This window comes from Coturnix japonica, chromosome 9 (assembly GCF_054131305.1).
Source record: "Coturnix japonica strain WE chromosome 9, WE-NBRP24, whole genome shotgun sequence".
NCBI classification, from domain to species: domain Eukaryota; kingdom Metazoa; phylum Chordata; class Aves; order Galliformes; family Phasianidae; genus Coturnix; species Coturnix japonica.
In genome coordinates this window covers 19,984,601-20,004,729 of record NC_140671.1, presented here as the reverse complement: position 1 = coordinate 20,004,729, position 20,129 = coordinate 19,984,601, and the positions used below count along the sequence as shown (strand labels likewise).

Below are 20,129 nucleotides of genomic sequence, written 5' to 3'. Positions count from 1 at the left end.
CATCACTGTGGGGCAGGGCCCGTCCCCCTGAGCCGCCATGGCCGCCTGCCATTTTCCTCCTGCAAGGACTGCGCCCATAGCAACCCTGCTGCGGTGTGGGGGAAGGACTGGAAGAAGAGGAGAACGCGGCTCCAGCCCTATTCCGGCCAGTGAGACCGCTCCGCCCGCGGCCTTATCCCTGCGTCCTCCCCTGATGGCCGGGCCGGGCTGTGCTGCTCCTTGTCCCGCTTCCCCCCATCGGCCGTGAGGGGGACGCCCGCGGGGCGGCTGTGCCCGCGCTTTCCGGCTCTCCTCAGTTGTTTTGCCCGTTAGTTAACTTCATATTTCGTATTGGGCCCACCTAAAATACCCCAGACTAATCGATATTTGCCAAACACGCGGAGAAAGGTGGCATAACCCCCACGGGCACTGCCGGGATGGGGTTATAACCCCACACAGGGCTCAGGACCTCGGTCTTTGCCCACTGTGTGGTTTTGTGCCTCATCCCCTTCAACTGCTGCCAAAAAGCACCACAATGGCTTATTTTTGTGTGTTATGGAGATGTAGGGAAAACCTAACACTGTCTCCCTCCCTCAGGCTGAGTAATTTCTTGGGTGAATTCTGGTTAAGTACCATTGTAACACTCACTCTTTTATCTACTTCTTTCTACAGGGCAACTAGGGAACAAGCATTTGATAACAAAGTGCACTGAAGTTATGGAAAATATCACTTGCTCTCAAAACCAGTTGTGTTTTGTAGGGAGTTTGTGTTAACAGCTGTTCATTAAACTCCAGTCCCAGCTGTGCTCGTGGTGCCTGAGCCATGGGGCTGCAGCTTGGCACCCACCTGCACACAGCTGTAGTTCATTGCCCCTTCCGGAAGAAAAAAGAGGGCAAAATTGTTCTGGATTAAAAAACAGTAAATATTACCTTGAACCCATTGCACTGGTACGTGGTGTTAAGCACATTTGTGCTCTGGCAAGCAGTCTGGTTGGCTAGATATGCTTCTGATGTCAGCCTGCATCACCGTGCTGAAGTCTGTAACCCTCACCTGGCATCGTGAGAAGTCTCTCCCTTGGGGGAAAATCAGGTCCTAGTGATGCTTTGTTTAGAAAACACAACACGAGAATGCTGCATGTACTTAAGTTCTATTTAAAAACATGGACCCCAGGAGGTCCCTTCCAACATGAGCTGTTCTGAGTTGCAGCTGGTGTTGGTTCATGCACTGTTTTGCTGCCTCTGTGCAGGGCAGTGGTACAGCCTGGCGCTTGGGGGAGTGGGAGTGAAGTGATGGTACACCAGGGTGTGATACAACACTCAGCTTTGCTTAATGAAACAGTTTAACACCCTCTTTTCCTCTCTGTGGCAGTGCTGAATCTGGCCAAGCATTACTTTCATGCTACAGACTACATGGGAACAGGTATAAGTACTGGTAAACAACGTCAGCTGTTTTCATCATAATTTCTGCTTTTATGTACGCCAGGCACCTTTGAGCAGCAACTCATTGATATGCTTTAACATTTTTGATCTCACATTTATAACTATTTGAACTGTTGCCTCAATTTCTTCTCCACGGGCAGGAAAACTGAGGCTCTAATAACTTAAGACCAATATTTCTGTGTATGCTTGACTTGCAGAACAACAACCTGCCTCTTCAAGACTTCTTAGAGCCTGAAATTTAATCAAAGAGTGTTGGTGCGTTTTGGTTCCAGAATGATGACTACTCCAGAAGGTGATTATCAATTGTTTTGGCTTACTCATATGCTTAGCTATCTCAAGTTAGCCATCCCAGCCATTAAAACTACTTACATCACTTATTTTTATTGGCAAATATAGGCAAAATGCCAAAATGTTGCAAGAGGATTTAGATATCCAGCTCCCATTGTTTACAGTTACAGTGTCAAACAGTAACTAGGCCTGAAGGAAAATACAGACTATTTGATCCCATGGCCTGGTGATGGTTTTTTTTTTTTTTTTTTTGGACCACGCTGTGTCTACATTAAGAGTTTGATTCTGAGCCACTGAAGTCCATGAAAACACTATTGACTTTGGTGGGAGAAAAATACTAGGTTTCTAACAAAGTAACCTGTGCCAGAGCAGTGCTATGGGTATAGCAGCAGAACAGAGCAGGATGACTAACACATTGTATAAAGCATTGCTTTTATGTAACAGCTTTAACTGATAGGTTCAGCTCAGTCAAGAGCATCTGCATGACCTTATGTCCTATTAGCAAGGTTTGCCTACTTAGCGAAGGGCCCTTGGTGTGCCGTGTCCTTGGGTGGCAGTAAGGAGTGTGGCCATGCAGAGCCCCTGAGGAGCAATGGCTGAACACCTGAAGGCGTGATTGATGAAACAGTTTAGGAAGAGAGCCAGCATTGGGTTGGACTTGATCCAGCATCTGTATACATAGATGGAGTTGCTCTGCTGTCCTGTTCTTTATCTGTGGCTGGAGGGGACGTGGCTCTTTCAGGTTCTTGAACATTGGTTTGCTTATGGGAAACACAAAGGGCTAAAGACTTGTGCTGATACAAGTTACACTCTCATAGGTTACACTATTGTCTGGTTCTTATAAACTGTCACCCTGATGCTTATTTGATTCATCACTTCTTTCATCTCTCTGAAATGTGACTGAGCTGGCTAATGCTTTTATTATCCCTCACTAGATGTCAGGAAGAAGCAAACTTACACCAGTGTACATGAGGCAGTGAAAGCTGGTGATGTAGAACAGCTTGCATTAATGATAAAACGTGGAGCCTCTATCAACGAGGTGGATTTAGTCCACAAGTTCACACCATTGCACTGTGCTGCACACTCTGGAAGCCTGGAGGTAAAATCATAAAATCATAGAATAACCTGGGTTGAAAAGGACCACAATGATCATCCAGTTTCAACCACCTGCAGGGTTGGCAACAACCAGACCAGGCTGCCCAGAGTCACATCCAGCCTGGCCCTGAATGCCTGCAGGGATGGGGCATCCACAGCCTCCTTGGGCAACCTGTCACCACCCTCTGTGTGAAAAACTTCCCTCTAATCTCTAACCTAAACCTCCCCTGTCTCAGTTTAAATTCATCCCCCCTTGTCCTAAAAATATCTACCCTTGAAAACAGCCATTCCTCTCCTGTTTATGTTAGTGTTTGGACACAGCAAGGTTTTATGGGTTAACATTTTCCTCTGGGGAGAGGCTGAACACAACATTGCTAGCTTTGATCAAGCTAGATCTATAATCTCTGCCTGCTCTTTTTTTCTGATTTAAGGTATTCACTAAGGAAAGATGTGCAGTTTGTTAGGACTACATTTTACCTTTCTGAAGCCCCAGGCAGTTTATGTAATCAGTGTTCTCAGATTTTACAAAATCAGAGCTTTTCTAACACCAAACAAGGTGTGCCTTCTGGTCTCCCCTTCTAGCCTCATTACCTTCTTTTGTCCTTTTGTTTTCCCCTTCACTCAGAACACTTGGAAAATCCATAAGGATATGTTTAATATTCTGAAAGTGACTGAGCCAAGCGAGAAGTGACACAGAAATGTTTGTTCATTTCCCAGTGTTCTGTCCCATGCCTCATTCTCTACAGAAACAGTTCAAATACAGTTCATTTTCATAAGCAAGAACACTGACTGTTGATGCAGAAATGATTTGATTTCCAGAAGGACTGAGCTGCTGCATTCAGCACATTCACCTTCCTGTTACAGCCTCCTTGTGCAATGTTTATAGCGATCTTACTTTGAAACAGCAAGGCTGTAAATAACCGTATAAAAAATGAAGTCCCAAAGGAAAGAGAGCTGGAGACTAGCCTAAAAGAAGACAGTAAATAGTAATGATGTGTAACAAAAAGCTTTAACTAGTTTTGTAGTTTATTATTTTCTTAATTGTTCTTTAAGCTTTCCATGGAAAGCAATAACACCTGCTGAAAAAAAGGTGAATAAAGTTAAAATAATCTGTGATGGGTGAGAGGAGAGATGGGATTACATATACTCAAGAAAGCCTAATAAATGAACTGAGGCTTTACTTTTGATTCATGGCATCTTTCCTGCTGTTCATTTTAGCTGGACTTCAAATGAGCATCTTTGCACCATTTTTCCCCAGTGTTTTTACCTCATGCCACATGAACGCTCTCACAGTCTGCATTTTAAGTATGGAATTGTAAGATAAAGAAGGCACACTGCAAGTCATTCCAATTAGTAGGTTGGTTGTGCTTTTTGTGCCCTTGGATGAAGCCTTGAGACCATGTCATTTCCTAACACTGTTTGAAATGTAACATCTACTGTTGATTTATAGTTAGCATTTGCCTCAGATGAGTTATAAGAATTGTTATGGAATAAGAGTTTATTAAATGAATAAGAGCTTGTTTTTGGTTGCACAGTGCCTTCACTGGTTGCTCTGGCATGGAGCTGATGTGACACGTGTGACAGTCAGAGGCTGGACAGCAGCTCACCTTGCGGCAATCCGTGGGCAGGATGCTTGCATGCAGGTATGTAGAGATATTCACTCTCCAGCAAAAGGAAGGCAGGCCTTTGGTTTGGACACTTCCTTATGAAGATCAGTGGAAGTGCTCCTACTGGAGCTGGCTCTGTGTCTTTACAGCTGAAACCAAGTCACTGGTAAAATGACTGCACTCGTTTGTTCCCTCTGTGCTATCAGATTTATCAGAGGAACCCAGCTGACCATCTCAAGTCACCCTGTGAGACAGTGTTTGCTCTTTCAGCCTGTGAGCTTTGCATTTCTTGTAGGCTTTGTTAATAAATGGAGCAAACCAAGAAGCTCAAGATGACCGCGGGTGCACTCCATCACACCTGGCTGCAGCCCATGGGCAGTCGTACACATTGCAAACCATACTGCGAAGTGGAGCGGTGAGAGCCTTCTACCTGCAATTCCCTAATGCAGAGCCAGAGTCTGGTATCCTTTTCCATACCAAACCCCTCACTAACTGAGGTTTGGGACTATAGATTAACCTCTGTTGGTACATTCTCATTGGTGACGCTGTGAATTTATTTGTAGTGTAAATTTGCATTTTTTTAATCGTAAGATGTTAAAAAAATCCAGTTGTGTATTATATAACGACTAACATGGTGGTAGATGTCTGAAAACACAACTTTTATGTGTGTTTTATTTCAATGAAGCCACGAACCTGTGAGAAATACGTCTTATGCTGCTTTCGTGGCTTGAATTTGGAGAAATATTTGATTTTGTTTAAATAAAGTAGCACAATGAACTGTTGATACTTATTTATGGAATGTCTCGTGTCTAAGCTTCATAAACAAACTAACCTGCAGCTTTCGTTTTAGAATGTAAACGCAGCAGACAGGAATGACTGGAAGCCTGTTCATTATGCTGCTTTTCATGGTGGCTTGGGCTGTTTGCAGCTTCTTGTTAGATGGGGAGCATGCATAGGTGATGTGGATACTGATGGAAACCTTCCAGATATGTCAGGAATAATCATTTGGTTTTTCAGCCCTTGTTGTGGATGTGATAACTCTAGCACATCATATATAAAACACACAAGCAGCATTGATAGGATGATAATGGTTTGGTAAGACAGAAGGGAACAACTTAAAAATAAAAAAGGAGATTAAATGGTAGGAATAAATTCTTTCTAAATTCAAGACTAAAAGGTAAAAGCAGAAGTGAAAGGGAAAAGCAAGACTGAAAGGGAAAAGCAAGACTGAAAGGGAAAAGCAGCAGTGAAAGAGAAGAGCAGCAGTGAAAGGGAAGAGCAGCAGCGAAAGGCAAAAGCAGCAGTGAAAGGGAAATACAGCAGTGAAAGGGAAAAGCAAGACTGAAAGGGAAAAGCAAGACTGAAAGGGAAAAGCAGCAGTGAAAGAGAAGAGCAGCAGTGAAAGAGAAGAGCAGCAGTGAAAGGGAAAATCAGAGGTGAAAGGGAAGAGCAGCAGTGAAAGGGAAAAGTAAGACTAAAAGGGAAAAGCAGCAGTAAAAGGGAAAAGTAAGACTAAAAGGGAAAAGCAGCAGTGAAAGGGAAAAGCAGCAGTGAAAGGGAAAATCAGAGGTGAAAAAGAAAATCAGAGGTGAAAGGGAAAATCAGAGGTGAAAGGGAAGAGCAGCAGTGAAAGGGAAAAGTAAGACTAAAAGGGAAAAGCAGCAGTAAAAGGGAAAAGTAAGACTAAAAGGGAAAAGCAGCAGTGAAAGGGAAAAGTAAGACTAAAAGGGAAAAGCAGCAGTGAAAGGGAAAATAAGCAGTGAAAGGGAAAATCAGCAGTGCAAGAGAAAATCAGAAATGAAAGGGAAAAGCAAAACAAAAAGGTAAAATCAGCAGTGAATGGGAAAATCAGCAGTTAAAGGGAAAATCAGCAGTGAAAGGGAAAATCAGCAGTGAAAGGGAAAAGCAGCAGTGAAAGGGAAAAGCAGCAGTGAAAGGGAAAAGCAGCAGTGAAAGGGAAAAGCAGCAGTGAAAGTGAAGAGCAGCAGTGAAAGGGAAAAGCAGCAGGGAAAGGAAAAAGCAGCAGGGAAAGGGAAAAGCAGCAGTGAAAGGGAAATTCAGCAGTGAATGGGAAAATCAGCAGTGAAAGGGAAAATCAGCAGTGAAAGGGAAAAGCAGCATGAAAGGGAAAAGCAGAAATGAAAGGGAAAATCAGCAGTGAAAGGGAAAAGCAAGACTGAAAGGGAAAAGCAAGACTGAAAGGGAAAAGCAGCAGTGAAAGAGAAGAGCAGCAGTGAAAGAGAAGAGCAGCAGTGAAAGGGAAAATCAGAGGTGAAAGGGAAGAGCAGCAGTGAAAGGGAAAAGTAAGACTAAAAGGGAAAAGCAGCAGTAAAAGGGAAAAGTAAGACTAAAAGGGAAAAGCAGCAGTGAAACGGAAAAGTAAGACTAAAAGGGAAAAGCAGCAGTGAAAGGGAAAATAAGCAGTGAAAGGGAAAATCAGCAGTGCAAGAGAAAATCAGAAATGAAAGGGAAAAGCAAAACAAAAAGGTAAAATCAGCAGTGAATGGGAAAATCAGCAGTGAAAGGGAAAATCAGCAGTGAAAGGGAAAAGCAGCAGTGAAAGGGAAAAGCAGCAGTGAAAGGGAAAAGCAGCAGTGAAAGTGAAGAGCAGCAGTGAAAGGGAAAAGCAGCAGGGAAAGGGAAAAGCAGCAGGGAAAGGGAAAAGCAGCAGGGAAAGGGAAATTCAGCAGTGAATGGGAAAATCAGCAGTGAAAGGTAAAATCAGCAATGAAAGGGAAAATCAGGACTTAAAGGGAAATTCAGACGTGAATGGGAAAATCAACAGTGAAAGGGAAAATCAGCAGTGAAAGGGAAAAGCAGCAGTGAAAGGGAAAAGCAGAAATGAAAGGGAAAATCAGCAGTGAAAGGGAAAAGCAAGACTGAAAGGGAAAAGCAAGACTGAAAGGGAAAAGCAAGACTGAAAGGGAAAAGCAGCAGTGAAAGAGAAGAGCAGCAGTGAAAGAGAAGAGCAGCAGTGAAAGGGAAGAGCAGCAGCGAAAGGCAAAAGCAGCAGTGAAAGGGAAATACAGCAGTGAAAGGGAAAAGCAAGACTGAAAGGGAAAAGCAAGACTGAAAGGGAAAAGCAGCAGTGAAAGAGAAGAGCAGCAGTGAAAGAGAAGAGCAGCAGTGAAAGAGAAGAGCAGCAGTGAAAGGGAAAATCAGAGGTGAAAGGGAAAATCAGAGGTGAAAGGGAAGAGCAGCAGTGAAAGGGAAAAGTAAGACTAAAAGGGAAAAGCAGCAGTGAAAGGGAAAAGTAAGACTAAAAGGGAAAAGCAGCAGTGAAAGGGAAAAGCAGCAGTGAAAGGGAAAATCAGAGGTGAAAGGGAAGAGCAGCAGTGAAAGGGAAAAGTAAGACTAAAAGGGAAAAGCAGCAGTAAAAGGGAAAAGTAAGACTAAAAGGGAAAAGCAGCAGTGAAAGGGAAAATAAGCAGTGAAAGGGAAAATCAGCAGTGCAAGAGAAAATCAGAAATGAAAGGGAAAAGCAAAACAAAAAGGTAAAATCAGCAGTGAATGGGAAAATCAGCACTTAATGGGAAAATCAGCAGTGAAAGGGAAAAGCAGCAGTGAAAGGGAAAAGCAGCAGTGAAAGGGAAAAGCAGCAGTGAAAGGGAAAAGCAGCAGTGAAAGGGAAAAGCAGCAGTGAAAGTGAAGAGCAGCAGTGAAAGGGAAAAGCAGCAGGGAAAGGGAAAAGCAGCAGGGAAAGGGAAAAGCAGCAGGGAAAGGGAAATTCAGCAGTGAATGGGAAAATCAGCAGTGAAAGGTAAAATCAGCAGTGAAAGGGAAAATCAGGAGTTAAAGGGAAAATCAGACGTGAATGGGAAAATCAACAGTGAAAGGGAAAAGCAGCAGTGAAAGGGAAAAGCAGCAGTGAAAGGGAAAAGCAAGACTAAATGGGAAAAGCAGCAGTGAAAGGGAAAAGCAGCAGTGAAAGGGAAAAGCAAGACTGAAAGTGAAGAGCAGCAGTGAAAGTGAAGAGCAGCAGTGAAAGGGAAAAGCAGCAGTGAAAGGGAAAAGCAGCAGTGAAAGGGAAAAGCAGCAGTGAAAGGGAAAATCAGCAGTGAAAGGGAAGAGCAGCAGTGAAAGGGATGAGCAGCAGTGAAAGGGAAAAGAAAGACTAAAACGGAAAAGCAGCAGTGAAAGGGAGAAGCAGCACTGAAAGGGAAAAGCAAGATTAAAAGGGAAAAGCAAGATTAAAAGGGAAAATCAGCAGTGAAAGGGAAAAGCAGCAGTGAAAGGGAAAAGCAACAGTGAAAGGGAAAAGCAAGACTAAAAGGGAAAAGCAGCAGTGAATGGGAAAGCAAGACTAAAAGGGAAAAGCAGCAGGGAAAGGGAAAAGCGGCAGGGAAAGGGAAAGGAGCACAGAAAAGCAGCACTGAAAGCGAAAAGGAACAAGAAAATGCAGCACTGAAAGGGAGAAGCAGAACTGATAAAGAAAAGGAGCCGTGAGAGGGAAAAGGAGCCGTGAGAGGGAAAAGGAGAACTGATAAAGAAAAGCAGCCCTGAAAGGGAAAAGCAGCCCTGAAAAAGAAAATAAGCAAAGAAATGCAGCCCTGAAAGGAAAAAGCAGTCCTGAAAGTTAGAAGGAGCCCCGAAAGGGAATGGAACAGCATAAAGTAACACTGACAGGGAAAAGGAGTACATAAAGGGCAAAGGCAGCACTGAAAGAGAAAAGGAGCCCTGAAATGGAAAAGCATCAAAGCAAGGGAAAAGAAGCACGGAAAGGTAAAAGGAACAAGCACAGGGAGCAGGCAGGTAGGCACAGCAAAGCAGCAAGCAAAGCCCAATCTGTCAGAGGGGGCCTGCTAACAGGAAGCCCAGCTATTGCCCTCCCAAAGAAACTCCACCATTTTGACAGCCAAAACAGAAACTACGGTTTCGGTTCTCATGACTCTTCCCTGCGCTCCCAAATAAATGGTTTCGTGACATCCTCTACCACACTGCAACTGCTCAGAATAATCAAAATTATATCATTCATGACATAAGAAACTCACTTTTGCCTGGTGGCAACGACAGTCCATTCCCATCCTGTCCCTCCATGTAATGAACATTGCATTTGGCCTTCTAACAGCCTCCTGGATGAATCCACCAAAAGCAAGGAAGCACCCTGCCCTTACTCTGAAGAGAGAAAGAAAGCAAGGTTCATGGAAACAGGCACACAAGGCTCGCAACAAGACACGGTGCTCCAGATCATGACAGAGATAGGGCTACCACAGTGCCAGAACATGATTTACCACTAAAGGAAACATCTGGGGGCACATTCACAACTTCAGAACAAGCTGTAATGGCTCAGCATGTTTAGCTTTCTTATCGTTCAGCTGGAGAACGAGATAGTCTGAAGTATCAGTCAGCAAGCACTCGGATGAGCCTGCCCTCTGGTTTTAACGATGACAGACATCATTACTGCCACCTCTGACACCTTACCAGGAAAAGCTTCCATTTATTAACCTGGTCTTGATTCCTTCCATCAGCAGCTGCTCCTAAACTGACCTCCATTCATACAGTGATACCATCAACTTCCAGCACGAGCTGACCTGCAAGACAGAGAAGAGAAAGCAGGATGGCAACAAACACTGACATAGCACAATCTAATATTCTTGAACAGCCATAAAAGAGACAAAACAGGAGAGAAACGCATCCGCAGCAACACCCAGGTTCATAAAGAAATGCAACTCCAGCCTGGCCTCAGCAGCCCTTATATATTTCTTACACATTTGATTAAGCCAACTGCAATTTGAACCAGGAGAATTCACAGTCTCTTGCAAATGTCACCGTAAAGCAGAATAGGACACAGCAAAAAAAAAAAAAAAAAAAAAAAAAAAAAAAAAAAAAAAGAAATATAAAGAAAAGAAGCAAGCCAAAAACCAGGGAATCAAAGTTTAAAAAACCACAGAAAACAAACAGAAAAAAAACACATACTATCTGTAACAGCAGAAAGACTAGCACAGTGTGAATATACTACAAAGGTAAGGAAAGAATGGCTCACCCACCACTGAGGATGGAAGTGCACAGAACAAACTCCACAGAGGAGAAACCATCAAAAAAAATTCCACCCAGGGGCAGTCAGCCTTCAAAAATGAGCTGTAAGAGAGGTGCAGCCAGGCTCCATCCCTTCCAGTCTCTCAGCTGCATTGGCCTCACCTGCACTAACCAAGGCTGACCAGGTCCCTTCCCTAGGTGATAATCAGTGGCTCAGACTGTGATTCAACAGTTCTCATACAGTGTATCTAAAGAAAAATAGCAAAGCATAGATGAAAAACAAAACAACAAATAAACCATGAAGGATTTTAGGAAATAACACAGAATTAAAAAAAATAATAATAATAAAAGCAAAGAAAAAATAATAACTCAAACAAAAGAAAAAAACTAAGACAAGGAAAAACAGAAAAAAACTTATAAAAAAACCAAAAAACAAAAAACAAAAAAAAAACAAAAAAAAAACACGACATAGAAAACACCAAATAGGAAAGAAAACCATAGAACTGCAAAGGAAAAAAAATAACACAGCAAAGCAAGGCACAGATGATAAAAAACAACAAGGAAAACACACCTCCCTGACATGACATCTTGCCTCCTGAGCAGGTCACAGTGTCCCTCACTCAGATGTAGAGCAGGGAGGAAGATGAGACCCCACGTGTTCCTTGCTGCACACTCCCATCTAAAAGGTCCATATGCTCCTTGGGAAGCACAATGCCACCTGGGGAAAAGAGAAAGCAGGAACAGGACATGCAGGCGGCTTTCACCCAGCAGAAGGCCAGATCCTTCCGTCTGTTATCCGCTCCTCTTTTTAGTCCTAATAGGGCCCCGAGGATACAGAAATAGCAGTGCTTAGCAGAAGGACTCGGAGAAGGACCGGTAGAAACTGTCAGGAGGACAACTGGCATCGTGTGGACACAAACAGGCTGTTGGTGCAAGGAAGAAAACAGCACCTGAGCATTTCACCAGACAGGTTCCCTCCTCTCTGTCTTCCTGCAAAGATACAAGGATAAAAACCTCATTTCCTCTGAGCAACAATTGGAAACAAGACCAGAAAATTATTCATTCAAAGGCACTTTTAGGAGATGTATAACAGAGTCCTTCCCAGTTACACGAGCTTACGCTGTGGCCTTTGGTGAAACAAGCTGCCTTTGTGGTCCTGAGGACTCCTTTTTGTCATCTGTTGGGCACAGCAAGAGAGCTTTTCTTGTACAAATCTATGCCCTGTGTACCTTTCTCCATCCCAAAACCTAGAGTTGCGGTGCAGACACTGGATGCTGACCAGAGCAGTAAAAGAACAGAAGAGGGGAAAAGCAGATACAGGTAAGACACCTAAAAGAAAGGAAAAGAGCAGAAGAGAAGGAAGGATACGGTTAAGAACAAAGGACAGAAGATGGAAAGTGCTATAGAGGATTGGACTGGACACGAGCAGATCAGAGCTACACCAAGGTGTGGCTTCTCCCTGTGTCCCTGTCCACCACTGGCAACATCCCCCAATGACAGGGATGATGCTGCTCCAGCAGCTGATGGGGTTGTGGTCTGGGGTTACGTTCTATGCAGAGCCTCCAGAACGTGCTACAGACCTCCAGTTCCCTGCCACTTCTTTTTTTTCCAGGTGTCTGCACACAAGGAACAGGTGTTCTCTATGCCCTGCATGCTGGTAATTAGTGTGGGCAATTACTGTGTATGAACTGGGGGAGGAAAATTCAGGGGTGGGATAGTGAGGAGGAATTGGAGGGGGCTGGGAAATTGTTTGGGTGGGATTGTAGAGATCAGATATGACTGTTAGGATGGGGGATATTTGGTTGGAAATATTGTCATTTCTATTACTCATTGCTTTGTATAAGTTATTAAATGCTTTATGTTCCCTCTGCTACATCTCTGCTTGCAGTCATTTGTGCAGTGACAAAGGTCCTCAGCTCTACATGCCCACCTCCAGGGCAGGATGGAGCACCACAGATGGCAGTGTTCCACAGCTGCCACCAGCAGCCCCAGCTCGTCCCTCCACACCTGAGGTGTGAGTGGCTGTGAGAGGAATGTCTCTGTGGAAGTGCAGCTCATTCCTCCCCTCTGATGGGGGCAGAAGGCATCTGCATTTCCCTCATGGCTCTTATTTCCTGTGTTACTGTGGGAAATGAGCTGAGCCACTGTGCCTCCCTACTATGGCAAGCTCTGCAGCTCTGCCACTGTCTTTATACTCAGCTGTTCTTGTGTGTAAAGCTCCACACTTGGACCCTGCAGAGCCCAAAGGCCTCCTTGGCTGCTGTTACTCACCTGGACATTGAGGGTGCTGTGTCTCCAGTCTGTACCTGCTTCCAAGTGTCACTTGCAAGACACTGCGAGTCCACCTGGTTGGAACTGCAGTCAACAAACACAAATGTGAAAGAAATAAGAAAGGATTCTTTCATTTCATAGGCTTTCATCTCCATTGAAAGATGTTCTGCTGTGCAGCACAGCTGGGAGCATTTCATATGTGCAAAAAAGGGGGATAGGCCCTGGCTGTGCCGGGCCCCCTTCCGGCCCAGGCCCCAAAGCAGCCCCGACTGTGCTGGGTTCCCCTCTCACCTGGGCCCTGCAGTGGCCTCAGCTGTGCCTGGTCCCCCTCTGCTCTGGGCCCTGAGCTGGCCCCAGCTGTGCCTGGTCCTCCTCCATCCTGGGCCCCAAGGCCCTGCCTCTGCCTGCTCCCCCTCTGCTCTGGGCCCTGAGCTGGCCCTAACTGTGCCAGGCCCCCCTCTGGCACAGGCCCTGCCTCAAGCCCCGGCCCCTGTGGGCAGCAGTGCTAGTGCCTGTTGGTTTTGCTCTCTTCCCTCTTCTTTCCCTGTTCTCTTCACAAATGCTTTCAGATCCCCCAGGATGACGTGCACTGACACTGCTGCCTTCTTCCTGCACAAACTTTCTGGGCAGCTCAGCTTTTTCTACAGAGCAGCGTGCCTTTGGAAGTGCTTGGAGGATGTAAACTAACAGCAAGAGAACACTGAGCTCTTCTGGGTCTTTCTAGACATGGCAAAGAGACAGGAGAGAGTGCTCAGCCTTGAGTGGTTGCTTGTATGCAGAAATCACAGTTGTCAACATCTGTGCTGTTTTGCTGTAGGCAGTAGTGTGTGACAAGAAGCCTACAATTACCAATTTAGTGAACGTAATTAATTGTAACAGTTCCCCTTCCTTCTTCCCTCGACACTTGGGTTATGGAGTTCTCCTATGCTATGTGCCAGTGTAATACCTCTGAGCCACAGCACTGTTGCGTTTAGCAAAGCTCATGGCAACAGGCTTTGGCCAACCTCAGAGCTACGTAGATGATGAGAAGATATCCGATGATAGGAGAGAAAATGAACAAGCTCCAAGGTAAGTGTTGTTTTTTCCTTCTAGTCAGCACGCCATCGCTAAATCTTCCATGCTGTGACTTTTATCTTGATAGTGATGATCCCTTAACCTCACACCTTTAGCACTGCACTTTCTGTGGAGATTCCCACCAGTGACAAAGTATTAGTGCCACTTTTCTGCCTGTTTCTTTTTTGTCTGTATTTTCCAGAATGTGGGTATTTCTTTCATTGCCCACAAACACTGCCCAGTGCAGGAGGAGGCAGGGACAAGAGTCAGGAGCAAGGGCAGAATAGTTTCTCTGTTAGTGAATGGAATGCCAGTGTTTTCTGCATATGGACTTGCCATAGTGCTTCTTACAAGGCCTAACAGTGGGATGAAATGTGCCCTGAAGCAGGTGTGCTTTTTAGGAAGGCAAAAGAGAAATGCAGATAATGCTAAGGGGGGCCACTAAGATGATCAGAGGGCTGGAGCACCTTTCCTATGAGAACAGGTTGAGGGAACTGGGCTTGTTGTGCTTGGAAAAGAGAAGGCTCCAGGGAAACCTCACTGTGGCCTTCTAGTATTTGAAAGGAGCATATAAACAGGCAGGGGAATGGCTGTTTACGAGGGTGGATAGTGATAGGACAAGGGGGAATGTTTTTAAAGTGATACGGGGACGTTTAGGTTGGATATTAGGTTGATGTTTTTCACACAGAGGGTGGTAACGCACTGGAACAGGTTGCCCAGGGAGGTTGTGGATGCTCCATCCCTGGAGGCATTCCAGGCCAGGCTGGATGTGGCTCTGGGCAGCCTGGTCTGCTGGTTGGAGACCCTGCACACTGTGGTCCTTTTCAACCCAGGCTATTCTATGAGTCTATGGCTGTACGATTGTATCAGACCTCAGGGAAGTCACGTGGAAGAGACAAGCCTTTGAAATTAAGCTTGATTCACTTTGCCCCTCATACACCTGATCACTGCATCCCTTACTTGGCAAATGGTCTTTCTGTGGGGTGTAGATGAGGAAAGGGGAGGAGGAAAATAAAGCAGCTGCTTTGTCTTAGAGCTCTTGTTTCGTTGGGGTCTGGCCCTATTTTCTGAAACTAAAAGACGATGTGTGAAAGAAGGACTGGGAAAGGCACAATAAGGTTTTGGGTTTTGTGCTGACTCCAGCTTGCTGCTTGCTGCTGGGAAAGGCACACTTAGCTCCAAGGAAGGATGCATGCGGGGAAATCCAGTGGCCAGGGGTAAGGGGCACCCAGCAATAGAGGGCAACGAGAGCTGGGGTGATTTGCTTTTAAACTGCAGCCAGTGAAGTCCTGTCCCATTGGATCTGACATATGTATCCCCATTCCCTTCCAGTTTGTGCAGAGATGGCATGAGGCATTGCTTTCTGCCAGACTGCAGGAGCAGAAGCATTTCAGGTGCCTAAATGGTTTGGTTTCCTCATTGTGGTGTAATGGGGTACGCATAGAAGGAGGACTTCCATTCTTGGGGTGGATATGCACATGGGAGGCTGCGCAGGGAAGGCTCCATCCTGGCCAGTTCAGCCAGCAGCTGTATCCAGCTGGCAGAAGCCCCAGCCCATGAGGCCGGCACTGGCCCTGCCCATAAAGCCACAGTAAGGGAAGCCAACATCAGCTCTGGAGCCTAAAGCCACAGTAAGAGAGGCGAGCAACAGCCTCGGGGCATACAGATGTGAACCCCTATTCATTCCCACTATCTCCCTTGGGACTCCATTGAGCGCTATGAGGCCACATTAGTCTTGACTGGTTTTTAATGAAAATTACAAAACCATGACATCTGCACAAGAGCCAATTCCCTGTTGTCTTTTAGTCTTGATTTCCCTTTCACTGCCGCTTTTCACTTTCACAGCCGCTTTTCCCTTTTAGTCTTGCTTTTCCCTTTTAGTCTTGACTTTCCCTTTTAGTCTTGCTTTTCCCTTTCAGTCTTGCATTTCCCTTTCACTGCTGCTTTTCCCTTTCACTGTTGCTTTTCCCTTTCACTGCTGCTTTTCCCTTTCACTGCTGCTTTTCCCTTTTAGTCTTGTATTTCCCTTTCACTGCTGCTTTTCCCTTTCACGGCTGCTTTTCTTTTTTGTCTTGCTTATCCCTTTCATTTCTGCTTTTCCCTTTCACTGCCACTTTTCCCTTTCACTGCTGCTTTTCCCTTTCAATTCTGCTGTTCCCTTTTAGTCTTGCTTTTCCTATTCACTGCTAGTTTTCCCTTTTAGTCTTGCTTTTCCCTTTAAGTCTTGCTTTTCCCTTTTAGTCTTGCTTTTCCCTTTCACTGCTGCTTTTCCCTTTCACTGCTGCTGTTCCCTTTTAGTCTTGCTTTTCCCTTTTAGTCTTGCTATTCCCTTTTAGTCTTGCTTTTCCCTTTTAGTCTTGCTTTTGCCTTTCAGTCTTTCTTTTCCGTTTCAGTTTTGCTTTTCTTTTTCACATCTGCTTTTCCCTTTCACTGCTGCTTTTCCCTTTCACTGCTGCTTTTCCCTTTCACTGCTGCTTCTCCCTTTCACTGCTGCTTTTCCCTTTCACTGCTCCTTTTCATTTTCAGTCTTACTTTTCCTTTTTAGTCTTGCTTTTCCCTTTCAGTCTTGCATTTCCATTTTAATCTTGCTTTTCCATTTCAGTCTTGCTTTTCCCTTTCACTGTTGCTTTTCCCTTTCACTGCTGCTTTTCCCTTTAACTGCTGCTTTTCCCTTTCACTGCTGCTTTTCCCTTTCACTACTGTTTTTCCCTTTCAGTCTTGCTTTTCCCTTTCACTGCTGCTTTTCCCTTTAACTGCTGCTTTTCCCTTTCACTGCTGCTGTTCCCTTTTAGTTTTGCTTTTCCCATTCACTGCTACTTTTCCCTTTTAGTCTTGCTTTTCCCTTTTAGTCTTGCTTTTCCCTTTTAGTCTTGCTTTTCCCTTTTAGTCTTGCTTTTCCCTTTTAGTCTTGCTTTTCCCTTTCACTGCTGCTTTTCAGTTTCACTGCTGCTTTTCAATTTAACTGCTGGATTTCCCTTTTAGTCTTGCTTTTCCCTTTCACTGCCACTTTTCCCTTTAAGTCTTGATTTTCCCTTTCACTGCTCTTTTTCCCTTTTAGTTTTGCTTTTCCCTTTCACTGCTGCTTTTCCCTTTTAGTCTTGCTTTTCCCTTTCAGTCTTGCTTTTCTCTTTTAGTCTTGCTTTTCCCTTTTCGTCTTGCTTTTCCCTTTCACTGCTGCTTTTCCCTTTTTGTCTTGCTTTTCCCTTTCACTGCTGCTTTCCCCTTTCACTGCTGCTTTTCCCTTTCACTGCTGCTTTTCCCTTTCACTGCTGCTTTTCCCTTTCACTACTGCTTTTCCCTTTTAGTCTTGCTTTTCCCTTTCACTGCTTCTTTTCCCTTTCACTGCTTCTTTTCCCTTTCACTGCTGCTTCTCCCTTTCACTGCTGCTTTTCCCTTTCAGTCTTGCTTTTCCCTTTCACTGCTGCTTTTCCCTTTCTCTGCTGCTTTTCCCTTTCCCTGGTGTTTTCCCTTTCACTGCCGCTTTTCCCTTTTAGTCTTGCTTTTCCCTTTCACTGCCACTTTTCCCTTTTAGTATTGCTTTTCTCTTTGACTGATGCTTTTCCCTTTCACTGCTGCTTTTCCCTTTCACTGCCGCTTTTCTCTTTTGATTTTGCTTTTCCCTTTTATTCTTGCTTTTCCCCTTTCGTCTTGCTTTTCCCTTTCACTGCTGCTTTTCCCTTTCACTGCTGCTTTTCCCTTTCTCTGCTGCTTTTCCCTTTTAGTCTCTCTTTTCCCTTTTAGTCTTGCTTTTCCCTTTTAGTCTTGCTTTTCCCTTTTAGTCTTGCTTTTCACTTTCCCTTCTGCTTTTCCCTTTTAGTCTTGCTTTTCCCTTTTAGTCTTGCTTTTCCTATTCACTGCTGCTTTTCTCTTTAATCTTTCTTTTCGCTTTCACTGCTGCTTTTCTCCACCGCGTAGCAGTACCTGCTAAAGGAGCGCTGCCTCAACACCACGTGCGTGAAGGCCAAGCACAAACAGACATTTTCTGTTGGGGGGACCTTCAGTGAGAACTGACAACTGAGGAGTGAGAGCGAGAGCAAACCCAGGCTCTGTGGGAAAGCATCTGGCGTGAGTCTCTGCTGCCAGCCTGCACTGCAGCAAGCACAGCCGTGGCTGCCAGCTCTCACAGAGGGTGGATTAGGGATTAGAAAGTGCAGGAAGAGAAGACAAAGGCAAGGGCTGTGTGCTTGCAAGCCCTTGCTGCCTGCTAGGGTGCAGTCTTGTGTAACTTAAGTCTTGTGATTGGAATAACACCCACTACAGAGGGGTGTAAGATCTAGGAATATAAAGGTATGCTAAAGGATTCAGTAACTTTCTAGAATGAGAAATATGAGTGCAGACAATCAGCATTTCTCTCTAATTTAGATAGGTGATCTGACCCTGACCTGTCCTTTATCTAGCATGTAAGGCCATGAGAGGTAGCACAGTGGATTTTGCTGAAGAAATGGGCCAAATTTGGTTGGCTGCTCCACCTTTTATCTGTGAATTGCACGCATAGCAAGGCAAGAGACCCCAAAAGATGGGCAAAGAAGGAAGACGGACATCAGTTTTTATGTTGGTGCGCTGAGCCTTCACATGGGATTCTTGCACTTTCCCAGCGTCTGAACGGGAGTCTTGATTTCCAGACATGAGAGCAGATTTCCCATGGACATGTGGCTCACGGCTGACAGTAAGGCTGGTGTCCATGCGAGGATGAGCTTTGCTACAGAGGCTCAAGGAGATGCGGCAGTAATGGCGTGGCCCACCTCTTGTTCCCCTCTTGGCAGGCTCTCTGCCCTCTGATGAGATTTCTTTGGCTGGGGAACTGCACAATCACTTCTTCCTTACCCAGATGCTCTCCCAGAACTGGTTGCATCTGGCTATCCGTGGAACTTCCAACTTTGCTGGCAAATACATTCAAAGCTTCAGGAGGTAGGAGGGAATGCATATACGAACATACACTTATGTATATCCATTTGCTACCTTGCAGGACAGTATCATCACAAGTGCTGTTTCTATGGAAACAAGACTAAAAATACAGAATAACAGAAATTAGAGTCTCATCTAACAAGTATTTTCTATCCTGGACAAGGTTATTCTCATTTATATACTGTGCCTGCACATGTTTGCATGGAGACGGGGTTTCATTTTGTTTTGTTGGTGCTCTCGTCTGCTCTTACATGCAGAGCCCCTCAGCAATAGTCCTGCTGTTATTTCTTCTGAAAAGAAATGCTGCATTGCATCAATATGTGCTGCTGAAGCACCTCAATGAGATCAAGAATTGACGTTAAGGATTCTTCCCCATCTCAGCTGCTTTGCAGCTGCGTCTCCAGGGCACTATAGCAGGTGCCCAAAGCAGGCAGCTTTTGCCCTTTGGCTCAGGGCAGCCACCTGCTTTGCTCCAGTGCTGGTGGTGTCAGAAGGGCACTGCAGGCACTGATCTGCCCTCACCTCACAGCTTTCCCAAACAGGCCTTTGGGGCAGCAAAGCACTGAAGCACCAACAGTGTGTTGTGTGAACCCCGTGCCCTTCCCCACTTGAGCTGCCCGGGCCCACTAAAAGCTTTAAAAACCCATGAAAGTGCTCTTGCAATTTGCATATAAGCAAGACTGCACTTCAGAAAATCTTACATTTTACTTCATAAACATAGGCATCTGCTGCTAATTAAAGTAGCAGCATATAATTATACCCTTTCTTATTAGTAGATATAGAGTCTGACAGTTGCTTAGATACAAAATAAGCGACCACGGATTGTCTTCTGCACTTTACAAGCAGAGAGAGCAGGAACAATAGAAATGTAAACTTATTCTATATTATCTCTGGTAAGTGCGCCTGGGAAAAATGTTTAATCTCATTGGTAGCTTGTAATTTTAGCTGTAAGGTTCTTCAGCAACCCCTCTGTTTTCCACAGTAAAATACCAACCAGTTGGTTCCTTGCCCCATCCTTGGAGGTGTTCAAGACCAGGTTGGACGGGGCCCTGGGCAACCTGATCTAGTAAATGTGTATGTTTGGTGGCCCTGTTAGGCAGGGGGGTTGGAACTACATGATCCTCGAGGTCCCTTCCAACCCAGGTCATTCTGTGATTCTGTGGTTCCTCTGGGGAGAGCAGTGAAGCTCCGTGGGGAAGGTGTCGGGCAGGAGGAGTGATAGTGGAGCTAGTAGACACCATTTTTCAGAGACCCCATCTTCTGGCTTTTTATTCCCAGGGAAGTAATGTCTGCTTCCTGATTAAAATAAAACCAGTGCAATCCAGGATTGTCACTGTAGACAGAGGCAGATAAACAGGAGCAAAGTGAACTGTGTGCAGAGCGTAGGTAAGGTTTTTAAAAGGCGGTGATGTTGCCAAATGTGGTTGCCTTATTTTCTAATGGGTTAAGTTTGCAGCCAAAGCAGCCCGGATGTGACAAGATGGATCTTCAAAGTCCTTACTGCTTCTCGTCAAAA

At 45.0% G+C, this 20,129-nt stretch overlaps 2 long non-coding RNA genes across 4 annotated transcripts in view; one reads left to right on the top strand and one right to left on the bottom strand.

Annotated features, from left to right (window-relative positions):
- Positions 1-1,107: 1,107 nt before the first annotated feature.
- Positions 1,108-13,075, bottom strand: LOC146759767 (uncharacterized). 3 transcript variants are annotated; one of them, XR_014932044.1, is made up of 6 exons: positions 12,947-13,075; positions 12,656-12,739; positions 10,956-11,102; positions 9,400-10,632; positions 2,665-4,557; positions 1,108-1,649 (listed from the first exon to the last, which is right to left on the bottom strand). It is a non-coding gene; the product is annotated as an uncharacterized LOC146759767 (long non-coding RNA). The 3 variants fall into 3 exon arrangements; XR_014932042.1 differs by lacking the exon at positions 1,108-1,649 and having other exon boundaries at positions 1,774-4,557; XR_014932043.1 differs by lacking the exon at positions 1,108-1,649 and having other exon boundaries at positions 1,774-2,799.
- Positions 13,076-13,644: 569 nt separating this feature from the next.
- The window catches only part of LOC146759766 (uncharacterized), a 35,488-nt gene continuing 29,003 nt past the window's right edge, over positions 13,645-20,129 (top strand). Inside the window, exon 1 of the long non-coding RNA XR_014932038.1 lies at positions 13,645-13,723. This is a non-coding gene — a long non-coding RNA (uncharacterized LOC146759766). The remainder of the gene's footprint in view (positions 13,724-20,129) is intronic.